Genomic DNA, 13,201 nt, shown 5'->3' on the forward strand with positions numbered 1-13,201 from the left:
TTAAATATTTAAACATTACTCTCTAATATATGTATTCACTAAGATACACTTAATAAACCAGTTAACCAATCAATTTAAAAAAAAAACATCCATATAAACACTTATTTAAACATTTATTCTTCCATCAACTTTTACATATACATATATAACACATATTTATTTTTTAAAAAGACGCACATTCACTGGATGGTGTCATCAGTGATGTCATGAGTGATGTCACTGACCATGTCATGAGTGATGTAATATGTGACGTCATCAGCAGTGCATTGCACGCGCAGGTTATAGTGAGTCCAACTAACTATAACGTGGGAATTTCAATGGTTTTATGCGAGTAAAATTTCCAGCTAACTATAACTGGTGTGAAACCTATGGTTTTTTCAGTGAATTTAATAGGTTTTTTTAATGCTAATTCCTAACTGTAACTGATGTGAAACCTATGTTTTTTTCAGTGAATATATATATATATATATATATATATCCCCGTCCAAACGGCGTTCCTTAACGAGCACTCGGGCATCGATAGTACAAACCACAATCCACGAACAAGTCCAAAAAAGTTGAGTTTCTTGCTCCATAAATCAACGTGACGCGTTTCGCGCTCCACAAAGAGAATGGAACATTACATTAGATAAGGTGATATTTTGAAAAGGCAAGCACACTTTCTGTTTTCATTAGCAACATTGTGTGCTGAACTTGTGACCTGTGTACTTAGCTCAGTGTTGCATGTACTGTTACCATGGTAACAGGCAGTAAGTAGATTGGGGGCAGGGTTCAAACTTATGTGAATTGGAAAGGGCTGAAATGTGTAACCAATAGACATGTGTGTTAGATTTTGAATTAATGTGGGAAGCAATGTGATTTGATTTTTACATTTATATGTGTGCAGATTGAGAGGGAAACTTTGCAATTTTTTGGTTTTGCAAAATAGTGCAGTACAGATAAGAAAATCTGGTGTGTTACTGATATTCTTCTTAATCTAAAAATCAATTTGAAAGGTAAATTAGTAATTTGTGAAGAGTTTTATGTGGGGTTTTTGTTTTTAATATAATTAATGTGTTTTTCCTGGTAAAATCCAGGTAGTAGTGTTGCTTGTCTAGAATTACAAGTGTGGCTGCGTCAACGCATGACAGCTGTTTCTGCAGTAGTGCAGAGGAGACCACAGGAATGCAAAATATCATTGTACATATGTCGCATTCCTGTGCTCTGAAAGTGCCGTAGCGTGGCACAACTAAACAGTTTGCAGTGCCGTGCTGCTACTACTACTACTTGAACTGACCTTACAACTCTGCCCTCCCTTATCTACGAGGCAATCTGCATCTTGCTAACTGTGTATGCCTCATTGTGTCTTTAATGTGCTCCTGCTGTATATGCTTAGTTATCTATTATGATTTCCTGCTCTAGCTTAATCCGCAGTTGTACAGTGCTCTGATACCCTGCTGATCAGGTCTGTGCTTTATAAAACTTTTCAAATAAATACAAATAAAATATCTGTGCTGATACACAACCGAATTTGGAGAGGTCCACAAAAATAAAGATCATGAGGAGGATAGAAATAAGTAAGGAAGTCCACTGAATGGCATGATTTTCAGAAAATTGTAGCAACAAAATAATGGACATAGTCCTATAAAATCAAGAATACAAATACATGAATACAAACGAAGCAAATAGAAATGTGTCTTTTGTATTATGCTATGTTTGGGGAAGTTAACTACCTTTACCAACATGCATTGCATTAGTCCTTGTGACCACACTGTATCAGATGGTAATTAGACACAAATACAATGATAGTAACCTTAAGGGGTCCCTGGCTGCATATGGGCAAACCTTTAGAAATAGAATCACTGCGATCCTCATAGGAAGAATTAAAATGATGGACATGATTACATGATTGGAAAGGATAATGATATATAATTAATCTTCATTGGCTATGAGAGGGCCAGGTGCATTCGTATTTTTATGTTAATTCAAGCACTGCATTTTTGGAGATGTAATTCATGTGGATGTTATAAAAAGAATTTGAAAGTGCCCTTAAAAAATGCATTTTATGCAGCTTCTATAAAAAAAGTTGGATGTGACTGGGAATACATTGAAAGGGATGATGAGGTCATCAAAAGGAAATGAACTGGTGTTTACCATGAGTGAGTCTTGGATGCATATGGTTACTAACGTTGATCCAAGCACTGCATTCTAGATATGTATTTTCTGAGTAATCTAACAAATGAAACTGGAATAATGAATGTGAAAACGTTAATGAGCAAAAATGATTGTCCTTCATAGCTATTTTTAATCACATAACACTTTAGGTGTTTAGAATTGACAAGCACCAATGCACTTAAAAATCGACAACTGCCATGTAGTGGGAAGTTAAAGAGGAATCGTGGGTAATCAATGGTAAAGGTTATAAGCAATGAAAGAGATTGTTTAACAACCTATGATCAAGTACCAGTGCCACTGAAACACGTTGGAGAGTTGTTTGTTTGTGTATGGATAAAAAGGAAGCACATCCACTGCTGAGTGTGACTCCTGTGTTACGTGGTACATCATTGCTTGGATTCTATTATCATCCAATGGCTGTCGCCACTGGGTAGTAAAAGTTAGTTCAGCGTTTCTTAGAACTCATCTCTAACCTACCAACCACCAACCAAGACAGCCACCTGACCAAATGGACAACCCTCACCAGAAGCGGTACAGTAGAAATTGTGCAGTCCATTCATTGAGGGACTCCAACTGACCCATGCCCCCAACCCATTTGCAACCTGGGAACATCACCAATTAGCACTACCCTGACCCACATCATCAACAACTTCATTAAGTCTGCCACTTTCCTGGATGAACGGAAACTTACAAAAATCAATGCCCTCTCAAGAAACCCACAGCTGAGTCGAATCAACTGAGCAACGTATGACCCATCTCCCTGCTCTCCTACCCAGCCATAGAGATTAGGACCGCCATCAACAAGAAGCTCATAAAGTGATCTTCTACACAACACACAATCAGGACTCAGGAAGAAGAATAGCAACAAAATACCACTCATTGAGGCCACAAACACAATTGAATCATCCTGGACTGAGGAGAAACAGTGGCCACCATCCTGCTTGACCTCTCCATGGCCACCCTTATTAAAAGAATCCACAATATTAACATAAAAGTATTCACTTTCAAATGGATTTCTTCCTTCCTCACGGGAAGAGCCATCAGGGCCATGCGGCCACCCTTCACATCAGAACCCAAGAAACTGACATGCAAAGTCCCACAGGGGTCTGTCCTCAGCATCACCCTTTTCAACATATACATGACACCACTCACCAGCATCATCTGATCACAAGACATCACCATCAGCTCCTATGCCAATGACATCTAACTCATCCACTCCCTGATGGACAAGACAGTCACCACCATTGTCAACTTCACCATCTGAATTAACATAGAAGCAGATTGGATGTGACCCAGTCACTTGAAACGTAACTCTGATATCGTTCAAGTACTGGTGTTTGGCAACACGACCTCTCCATGGGGTTCTGCCTGGTGGGTGATGTAGCTAGAGCCAACACCAAAGGAGAACACAAGAAATCTAGAGATCATCCTTTATGACAAGCTCAACATGATGGCTCAAGTCAATGAAGTATGAATCTCCTACTTCCACATTCTACCCTGCTCTGAAAGAATTTAAAACACTAGTCAGACCCTCACACAAGCACTTATCACCTGCAGAAAGCACTACTGCAACATTCTCTATGCTGCAATCTTTAAACTACTCCTACACAGACTTCAGACCGACCATAAAACTGCTGCAAGACTCATACTTGACCTCCCATGCTGCATCTGCATCACACTATACCTGAGGAGCTTCACTGGCACCCCATTCACACGTGTAGCAACTTCAAACTTCTCACTCACACATGCAAAGCCCCACACTACACAGGAACAAAAAACCTGCACAGCCACATACACTTTAGTCAACTCACCAAATGCCTATGCACTGTCTCACTCTCACTCAAACACATTACCTGCATGTGCAAAAGCAAAACTAGAGGTTGCTCATTTTTCTACATCACCAAGATATGGGACTCCCTCCTCAATACATTAGTGCCTCCTCTGCACTTCTTGAGTTCCACAAGAAGCTGAAGACTTGGATCTTCTTAAAAGCTCCTTGGGGGCCAGATACCTCCCAAGTCCCTGAATTTGCTCTTGGGTGAGTTTACCGCGACTCAAATCGACGCTACATAAAATAACATCAGATAGCCTGGGCTTACTCGCTAAGGGTTTGACACTAGCCTATGGTGACCCCAGACAATCTAGTGCCAGGGCAGGGAGGCAGTAATTCCACGCATGTGTGATGTGGAAACCTCCAGAACCCTCTCCTACTTCATAATGAGCACTGGGTACAAATACCAGACCTCAGACCCCAACTCTTCAGTACACATCTGGACCTGTGAAGGACTCGGAACAAGTAATGCTTAGTTGGTTTACTAATATGAGGACTGCCACTCTGCTTCCCAGCTGTGCTGCCTGGTGTCCTGCTGCCCTTCCACATGAGTGAGAAGAATTGGGCTTGCATCTTGCATCTCGGATGACCAGGGTCACTCCAAGGGCCAATTGGCTGGTCTCCGGATAGAAAGCCTCAGGTACATAATAAGCTTCCCCGACCTTGAACCCAGCACTTGTACTCTACTAGCTGTGAGTTCCTCCCTCCCAAGTGGTATCTCCCCAGTCCGGGACCCTTGAAAGTGGGCGTTTAAAATTGCATATATCTGGTACTACTGACTTAAGTTTTGCTGTTTTGCTCTTTATTTCTCTATTTTATTTTACTCTATTTCTCTAAATTGGTGTATGATTTGTCTTGTGTTGTGTTTCATTGTTTTACTGTTTGCAATTCTGCATAGGCACTTTACTCATTGCTTCTAAATTAAGCCTGACTTCTTGTGGGAATCTATTATAGGGTTAATCACAGCCTATTTTGAGGTCTGCCTATGACTTCATCCTGACAAAGATTGTGGTTGCTACTTGAGTAGGGTTTCACCTCTTTAATCAGTAACCCAAATTTCTTATACCAAGTAAAACATTTTGAAACCTTTAGCTGGACATAATAGGTTAGTGTCTTTATTACAAGTGGTGGACTAACATCCACCGCACTTATTGTTCATTTTCTTACAATTAACATTCATTCAATTGCCCACAAAACATAGATGCACATTGTTTTATTTACCTTGAAAGAGTTTCAAGTATTTAACTTTGCTAACAAGTATAGTGATTGCTTTCTGGCAATATTCGGAAGAATCATTAGTGATACATTCATTATTACATTTCACACATTTTTCTTCATGGTGCAAAGTATATAAGTCCCTAATCCCTAAATGTGTTTTCTTTTCCCAGATACTGTGTTTCTGCTGTTCTGTTTTTCAAATAAATCTTTTTTACAGCCTACTGCACACTGGGTTGCCTATAGGTGTTAGAGATAATGCAGTGGGTGGATGAATGGCCATGACAACACAACTGTGAGCTCAGGAGCTGAGGCTTAAAGTAGTGTGGGTGACTGACAGCAGAAGTCACTGTGTTACAAAAGTGTTCATATTGCATCCCTCTCTCCAGAGCTCATTGAGTAATGGTTACATATGTGCCAATTTTAATTATGATTCTTTTGGAAAGTGTATGAAGTAATTATGTACCTTTTCAAATATGGAAGATGCAAAGATAAAACTTTTTCTAGGAGAATAACCCTCCTCCGACCCTAAGATCACCTGTCAATCTTGCTTTTCTTGCTCACTGTTTTCTAGCTTTAGCATTCTCTATGTAGGAAGTGGGCGGTACCAGTGATGAAAACTGATTGTGCAAGTATGAGAAAATGTGCTGGAACCAAGCACTTCTTGTGATAGGTAGAGTTCATCAATGTGTAAAGTCCAAACAAAGATAAAGATTAAAAATAAATGTAATACCGTTGAGGAAAAGTATCACATGCATGCAAAGGTATGAAACATTATAGAAATATAAACTCAGAACTCTTCATCTCTGCCTCTAACACCACCACCTATGTGAAAAAACATTTAGGAAACAAAATGAACAGTGGACTACTAAATTTACATTGAAAAATATGCAAACACCCGAAAATGATTTCATATCAAAAATCACTTTTTATTACTTTTTTATATAAATTAATTCTATTATTCTTTTATATATAAAAAGGCAGGATTTATTTTCTAAAAAATCGGAATTATACTCTCTGTGGTAAATCCATCACACGATTTTTCAAACAATTGCTAATCTATGTATTTCAAACATAATTGTGGATTCATACTTGTCTGTCTAATATTGCTAGTTTATAATTTTTTAATATACACACTGTTGAAGATAACACACGATCAATCAGTTAGATTAAAACAGTTGTCAGTGTATTGGATATTACCCTTTTCAGTTCTTTTCTCTATTCAAACAGTATAATGTATTCAAAATTTTTGTCACACTTGTTTACATCTGAAAATACATAGGATGAACAAGGGCATTCATATATTCCATGGCTATGAATGGGGTCGTACGCGCGTTTCGGCATTACCCTTCATCAGGTGGCCATGTACAATATGAAACCTTACTAGGATCAATAAAATCAATGATCAGGAGCTACTCAGAGCATAGTATTAAGATCAAGGCTCCACGATGTATTCTTCTGAGTTTGCTTATCTTTGAGAACCGTGGAGTAGGGCTTGTAGGTATCTCTTACTTGGTTTTAGCCTGATGTTGATTCCCCTTAGTTTGAAGGTTGCGCGGCATGCATCGGTCACATGAGCATTCTCCAATGATGGCAACTGCTGCTTCAGTGATTCCAATGTGTGAACGTTCTTGTTACAGACATTCGTCGCAGTCTATCTGGAGGCTCGTCCGAGCTTCTCTCACTGTTCGTGCTGGTTCATTGCAGTTACGGGAGAAAAAAGGGTGCTTATGCATCATGGGAGTTGTTTTTTTATATATTTAAAATGTCCTGCATATCATTAGTGATGCATTCATTATTACATTTCACACATTTTTCATCATGGTGCAAAGTATATAAGTCCCAAATTCCTAAATGTGTTTTCTTTTCCCACATACTGTGTTTCTGCTATTCTGTTTTTAGGTCTTGCATAGGGCAGCGCATGCGCTGCCTCTGCAAGGCATTAAATAATTTGTATATTGGGAGAAACTCGTATAATTTCTCTGGCCTCTTCACATTTGTTTAACGTTATCATAACTTTTCTTATATGGCTTATTATTGGCTGTAGAGGCGATGCTTCACTTCCGTTTAATCCGGAAGCAGCACTTGCCTAACTACAGTTTCCATCGCTCTTCAGGTTAATCTGTGTACGAGGGAAACTTTCTTAACTATCCACAGACCGAGAAGTCCGCACCCAGGCTTCTGTATTCACCTTCTGCTTGTGTGTGCTGAACATCGGAAGTGCTCTTGTCAAACAGAGCTGCTGCGTGTGTGGTACAGAGAGTATCTGGTGTTTTGGTTACACAGTGTTCCTATTGGTGTCTCTGGGTGTGCTGTGCAGGTTTCTGTTATCAGCAAAAATTATGGCTTACGTTCCGGAGCTGTGCCTCGATGGAGACTGCCCAGGAGCGCTGAATCAGTGAATAACGTGTGTCTTCAACTCGACTAATCCCTGCCACTGGTCTCTGTGTGCTCTGTGACTGCATGTTCTCCGTGTGTAAGTGTTGTCTCTGTGCCTGTCTACATTGTGTATCTGCGTGTGTTGGTGCTGTCCGTGTGTATACTTTGTGTCGCCATTCTCCGTGGGTACATTGTTTTGTGTTTTTGTCTGCATGTTTTGTTGTGGTGTGTCTGTATGCTTCTATTATGTCTTTGTATCTCTTTGTATGCGTTGTTTGCTCTTCGGTCTCAATTTAAATAAGGCTCGGCTTGCTTTTGTGGATGTTCGGGGACCGGTAGAGGAGGAAAAGGACTCTGTCTCTTCCATACTGCCCAGAGCCGACACGGATAATGTCCTCTTCTTTTCTGTGCTGGCAGCTGGCCCCCCTCTCTTCCTATTATGCCCTCTCTTTGTGTCTTGCTCCTCACTTACGGAAAACCGTGACTTGAAGAAACGCTTCACAACCTCTCTTTCCTTCTTTCATTTAGTTGCTTCCCTGTGAAATGGATCCAAAAAAGAAAAACACTCTTGCGGGAAAATGCAATTTTTTGTCATTTTTCGATTCCAAAGTGTAGCCTCAGGATGGAGATAAATAAAGGGTTTTAAATATGAAAAATAAATACATAACTAATTAAAGCAAGGCAGAGTGGTTGCAAAGTGGTCAGATTGTATTATTCATATTCAAAAACATCAGCCTCACTTTACAGTCTTTGCAGTGAAGAGCTACTTTTGTTTTCTCGTCTTTCTTTAAACAGCATTGTTGTCCCTAGGTGGGGAAGTGCACCATTCATGGATGTATTGCAATACCTGGTTGATGGGTGGATGAGAAAACAAAATGTGTACCATGGCTCTGTATTTATAGAAGTGTTTGTTTAAAACCATACTGCTTAGTTTTTGTATGGATATAAGCAATGGACATTGAAACGGTTCCCTTCAGGGCCCTGTAGTCATGTCCTTATCTTTTCAGGTAAAAGCACTCACTGATTTCAAAATAGAGAGTGAGAAATCGTTATGGTAACCATGTTGTTTCTGCTTACATTTCACATGCTTTACTTAATCTTGCATTCCCTATGAGTGTTTGATTTTTCTGGGATGTTGTTTTTTTTTTTAGGCAGCATATTACTCTTGTCTAGTGTGTAATTTGAATTGAGCCACATCCAGGTGTTTATAGTGGGGCACAATTAGGTTGTAGCAGAAGGCAGTGCAAGTTTCTCTCACTGGGGCAGCATGGTGTTCAGTGGGGCAGAGGATGTCGCACTATGGCCAGAGCTGCTGAACTTGTAACTGGAGAATCAAAGTTCAGCTTTCATGACCAGTCCACCAGACCACTTTCCTGAAGGAGCATATTTACATGCTAGACCTTAGAACTCCCTGCTGGACCTTAGAAGTCCTGGTGTCTTAGCACCAACAAGTGGACCCTCGTGGTGGCAAGTGTGGGTTAACCTTGAAGGCTTGTCCACCACAATCAATACTGAAGTTCATCTCCTGTCTTGCAGGCAGGCCTTCGAAGCAGCATGCCCTAGAGCAACAGTGATCCAGTCACTGTGACTCTGTCACTGAGGTCACAGGAACCTTGAGCAGGCTAGGGTGGTGCAGAAGGTGTGACCGCACTGGGTACCTATTTCGGGTGGGTGCGTGGTGTTTGCAAGTATATTACACCGTACACTGGTATGAGTGGCACTTTAAATCAAATTAAATGCATCTGAGAAAGAGTGTGGTTATGGAGACTTGAGGGGGACTGTTAAAGGGTGGTAGTGAGGGAGTCCGAGGCGTAGGTGATCGTTGGGGGCACAAACACACATTGTTTCACAGGGCGCCACCAGCACTAACACCGGCCCTGCCATAGAGGCCACTCCGCCTCATCCATTGGTACCTTGTTTAAATTAATCTTGTTTACGGCCTACTGCACACTGGGTTGCCTATAGGTGTTAGTGATAGTTCAGTAGGTGGATGGGTGGGTATGACGATACAACTGTGACATCTGGAGCTGAGGCTTAAGGGAGTGTGGGTGTCTGATAGCAGACGTCACAGTCTTATAAAAGTGTTCATATTTTATCCCTCTCTGCAGAGCTCATAGACTAATGGTCTTATATGTGCCAATTTTAATTATGATTCTTTTGGAAAGTGTATGAAGGAATTATGTACATTTTCAAATTTGGAAGATGCAAAGATAAAACATTTTCTAGGGGGAGAACCCTCCTTTGACCCAATAACTTCCTGTCACTCTTACTTTGCTGGCTCACAGTATGGCTATGTAGGAAGTGGGCGGTACCAGTGATGAAAATTGATTGTGCAAGTATGGGAAAATGTGCTGGAACCAAGCACTGCTTGTGATATATAGAGATCATCAATGTGTAAAGTCCAAACAAAGATAAAGATTAAAACTACATTTAATACCATTGAGGAACAGTATCATGTGCATGCAAAGGTATAATACATTATAGAAATATATACTCTGAACTCTTCATCTCTTCCTCTAACACCCCCACCACTGCACATTCCTTGGAGGCCAAAAAGAAATGTATAAAAAAAGGCTTCCATTACAAACAGGCAAAAGTCAAATTGGTAAACTACCTTCACCGTGCATCCGTGACCCAGCATGCTGTCACAACGCTGTCGTAACAACAAGTTGGAATAGTAAATTTGACTATTTCAACATCCAGCACCCCCCCTCCACAAGTCGTTGTAACGACTTGCAAAGTAATGGTATGTGTTGTCACAACGCGGTCGTTGTTACGAACGCGTTGTGACAGCATGCGGGATAATGGTATGCGGAGTTAAGAGGCATATTCAGTCAAATTATGTCAGCATAATTTGCTTAATTTTGAGAATTTCGCATTACCCTGGTTACTCAAATTGTCCCAGAAATACCCCATTACACCACATTGCATATTTACACCTCGTTCGTAGCATAATGTGAGTGTCTGGGAATAACGTGAACAGCCAGATCACCAGTGGTTGTTGCTTATGCTACTTGTGTTTTTGATACTATATTTTTAAATATAAATATAAAATGCATCCTCATGTAAAAAATTGAATCATTGACGCATTTTGTGCTTTAATTATTTTTGTGGAATTTTTTCAAAAATTTACATAATTACATAAAAACAAATTTTGCATACATATCCCAATCAATATCAAAGGCAGCACACTGGACCTCACCCAGTCAACCTGCCTTAGTATCCACTGCTACACAACTACAACCCTTGACTAAACCAACTGCCTCACCATTGTTAGACTTGGCATGCTACGCGTGGTTTTTCCATAACTTTTTGCCGTTGGGCCTCCTGACTTGCCGACTTTGCTTAGCAATCTCTAGTGCTAAGCTGTGCTAAAGTTGTGTGCTCTCTCCTTAAAACATGGTAAGATTGGCTTACATACAAATGGTGTATTTAATTTGCCCGTTAGTCCCTAGAAACGCGGCACTACCTGTGCCCAGGACTTGTAAATTAAATGCTACTAGTGCCAGAGTGAGGTCACTTACCTGGTGGACCTCAAAACTCCCAGAGAGCCCTGCAAGGGTTTTGCACTTCATTTGCTCTACGCCCCACTACAAGAGATCTGAAGTGATCATGCTTCTTGTAACAGATGATGTAGTGGAGGAGGAGATTGAGCCTCACCAACCTGCTTTCTACTAAGTAAAAGGATAGGTCAGTGGAGGGTGTCAGCCTTTCCCCTACCCTGACCCGAGATCAACAGAGAGACTGCCACCAACCGTTAGGGTCATTTGCCTTTCTCTTCTCCCTTACCTTCATGATATAACCATGATATTGATTCTGGGGATAGCATGCCTGTGAAGAGTAAAATGTAGTGGTTGCCTGATAAGGTGAGGGCTAGCACTAAGTGGGAGGGCTCCAAGATGCAAGAGTTAGGGGTTATTGAGCCCTCAAACAGCTGTGGGTCCAGCCCAGTGGTGGTAGTCACCAAGGCTGCAACTCAAGATGTCACACCGGAACTTAGCTTCTATGTGGACTACTGGGGGCAAAAGAAGGTCACCAAGACTGATGCACACCCCATCTCTAGAGCTGATTTAGCTGATAGATCAGTTGGTAGCAGCCAAGTTCCTCAGCACATGTGACTTAACGTCTGGTTACTGGCAGATTGCTTTGATTGAGGGGGGCAAAAAAAGTCTGTGTTCTCTACTCCCAAAGGGCACATCCAGTTACAGGTAATACCTTTTGTGTTCAACAATGCCCATGCCACCTTTCAGAGGTTGGTGAACCAGATCCTGGCTGGGTTGGAGAACTTCAGTGCCACATACATAAACAACACTGGTGTCTTCAGTTCCCTTTGGGAGTTTCATTTGGGCCACCTCAGAAAAGTGCCTCCAGCTCTGCAGAGCGCAGGGCTGACTGTTAAGGTCAGTATATAGCAGGGTGCAGTGGTCTATGTTGGTCACCAAGGAGGAGGAGGCACAGACCCCCCAGGCCAAGGTCCAAAGCATTCTGGCTTGGGAACCGCCAAGACCCAGACAGTAGTGAGAGTATTTATAGGCCTAACTGGATACTACTGGAGATTCATCAAGGGTTATTGCAGAATCATTGCACTCTTGACAGGGCTGCCTTTTAATAAGCAGCCCAGACAGCTCAGACAGGCGATCTGGACAGAAGAGTGCCAACACACTGTTGATATCCTGAAGGAGGTCACATGCACAGGGCCCAGGCTGAAGGCCCCTGACTTCTCTCAATAATCAATTCTGCAGAAAGACACTCAGAGCATGGCATACTTCATCAGTAGGAGATAACTTCCCTGTGAACAGAGGTGAAGTGCAATAAAAAAGGGAAACCTTTGAAGTGGTAAGGGCACTGAAGAAGCTGAGGCCTACTTGTTTGAAGTCCACTTCCAGGTTCAGACTACTCCGATGGCTAATGCAGATGGAGGGGGGGGGTGAATCCCAAACTGTTGAGGTGGTCCATCTCCATACAGAGAATAAACATTATGGTGGAACACCGCTGTGGAACAGCCCACATTGATGCTCATGGTCTCTCAGGATCCAGTGAAGGGAACTCCCAAGTGGTTGGCTAGTTCTCCCCAGCTGGGGAGGGTACACGTGTTAGACCTGGCATCCTTTGTGTGATTTCCCCCTCATGTTTTACCTCCAGATCTCTTGTCTTGCTGACTTTGTTTTTGCTGGCCTTAGGACTCTGTAAACTTTACCACTTCTAACCAGTGCTCACATGCATGTGCACTCTCCTTAAAGCATGGTGAGATTGACCTATACGCAATTAGCATATTTAATTTACTTTCAGGTCCCTAGTAATGTGGAACTACCTGTACCCAGGGCCTGTAAATGAAATGCTACTAATGGGCCTGCAGCACTGATTGTGCCACTCACTTGAGTAGCACTTTAAAAATGGCTCAGGCCTGCCTTTGCTACCTGTGTGTGCAATCATAAACTGCCAATTCAATTATGACAAAATCAACATTTTGCCAGACCTAAACATTCCTTTTTAATACATTTGTCACCCCTAAGATAGGCCCTAAACATCCATCATAGCAAGATGCAGTGTATTTAAAAAACAATAGGACATGCACTTTTGAGGTTTACATGTCCTGATAGTGAAAAATGCTTATGTTTGTTA

This window comes from Lissotriton helveticus, chromosome 1_1, assembly GCF_964261635.1.
Source record: "Lissotriton helveticus chromosome 1_1, aLisHel1.1, whole genome shotgun sequence".
Taxonomy (NCBI): Eukaryota; Metazoa; Chordata; class Amphibia; order Caudata; family Salamandridae; genus Lissotriton; species Lissotriton helveticus.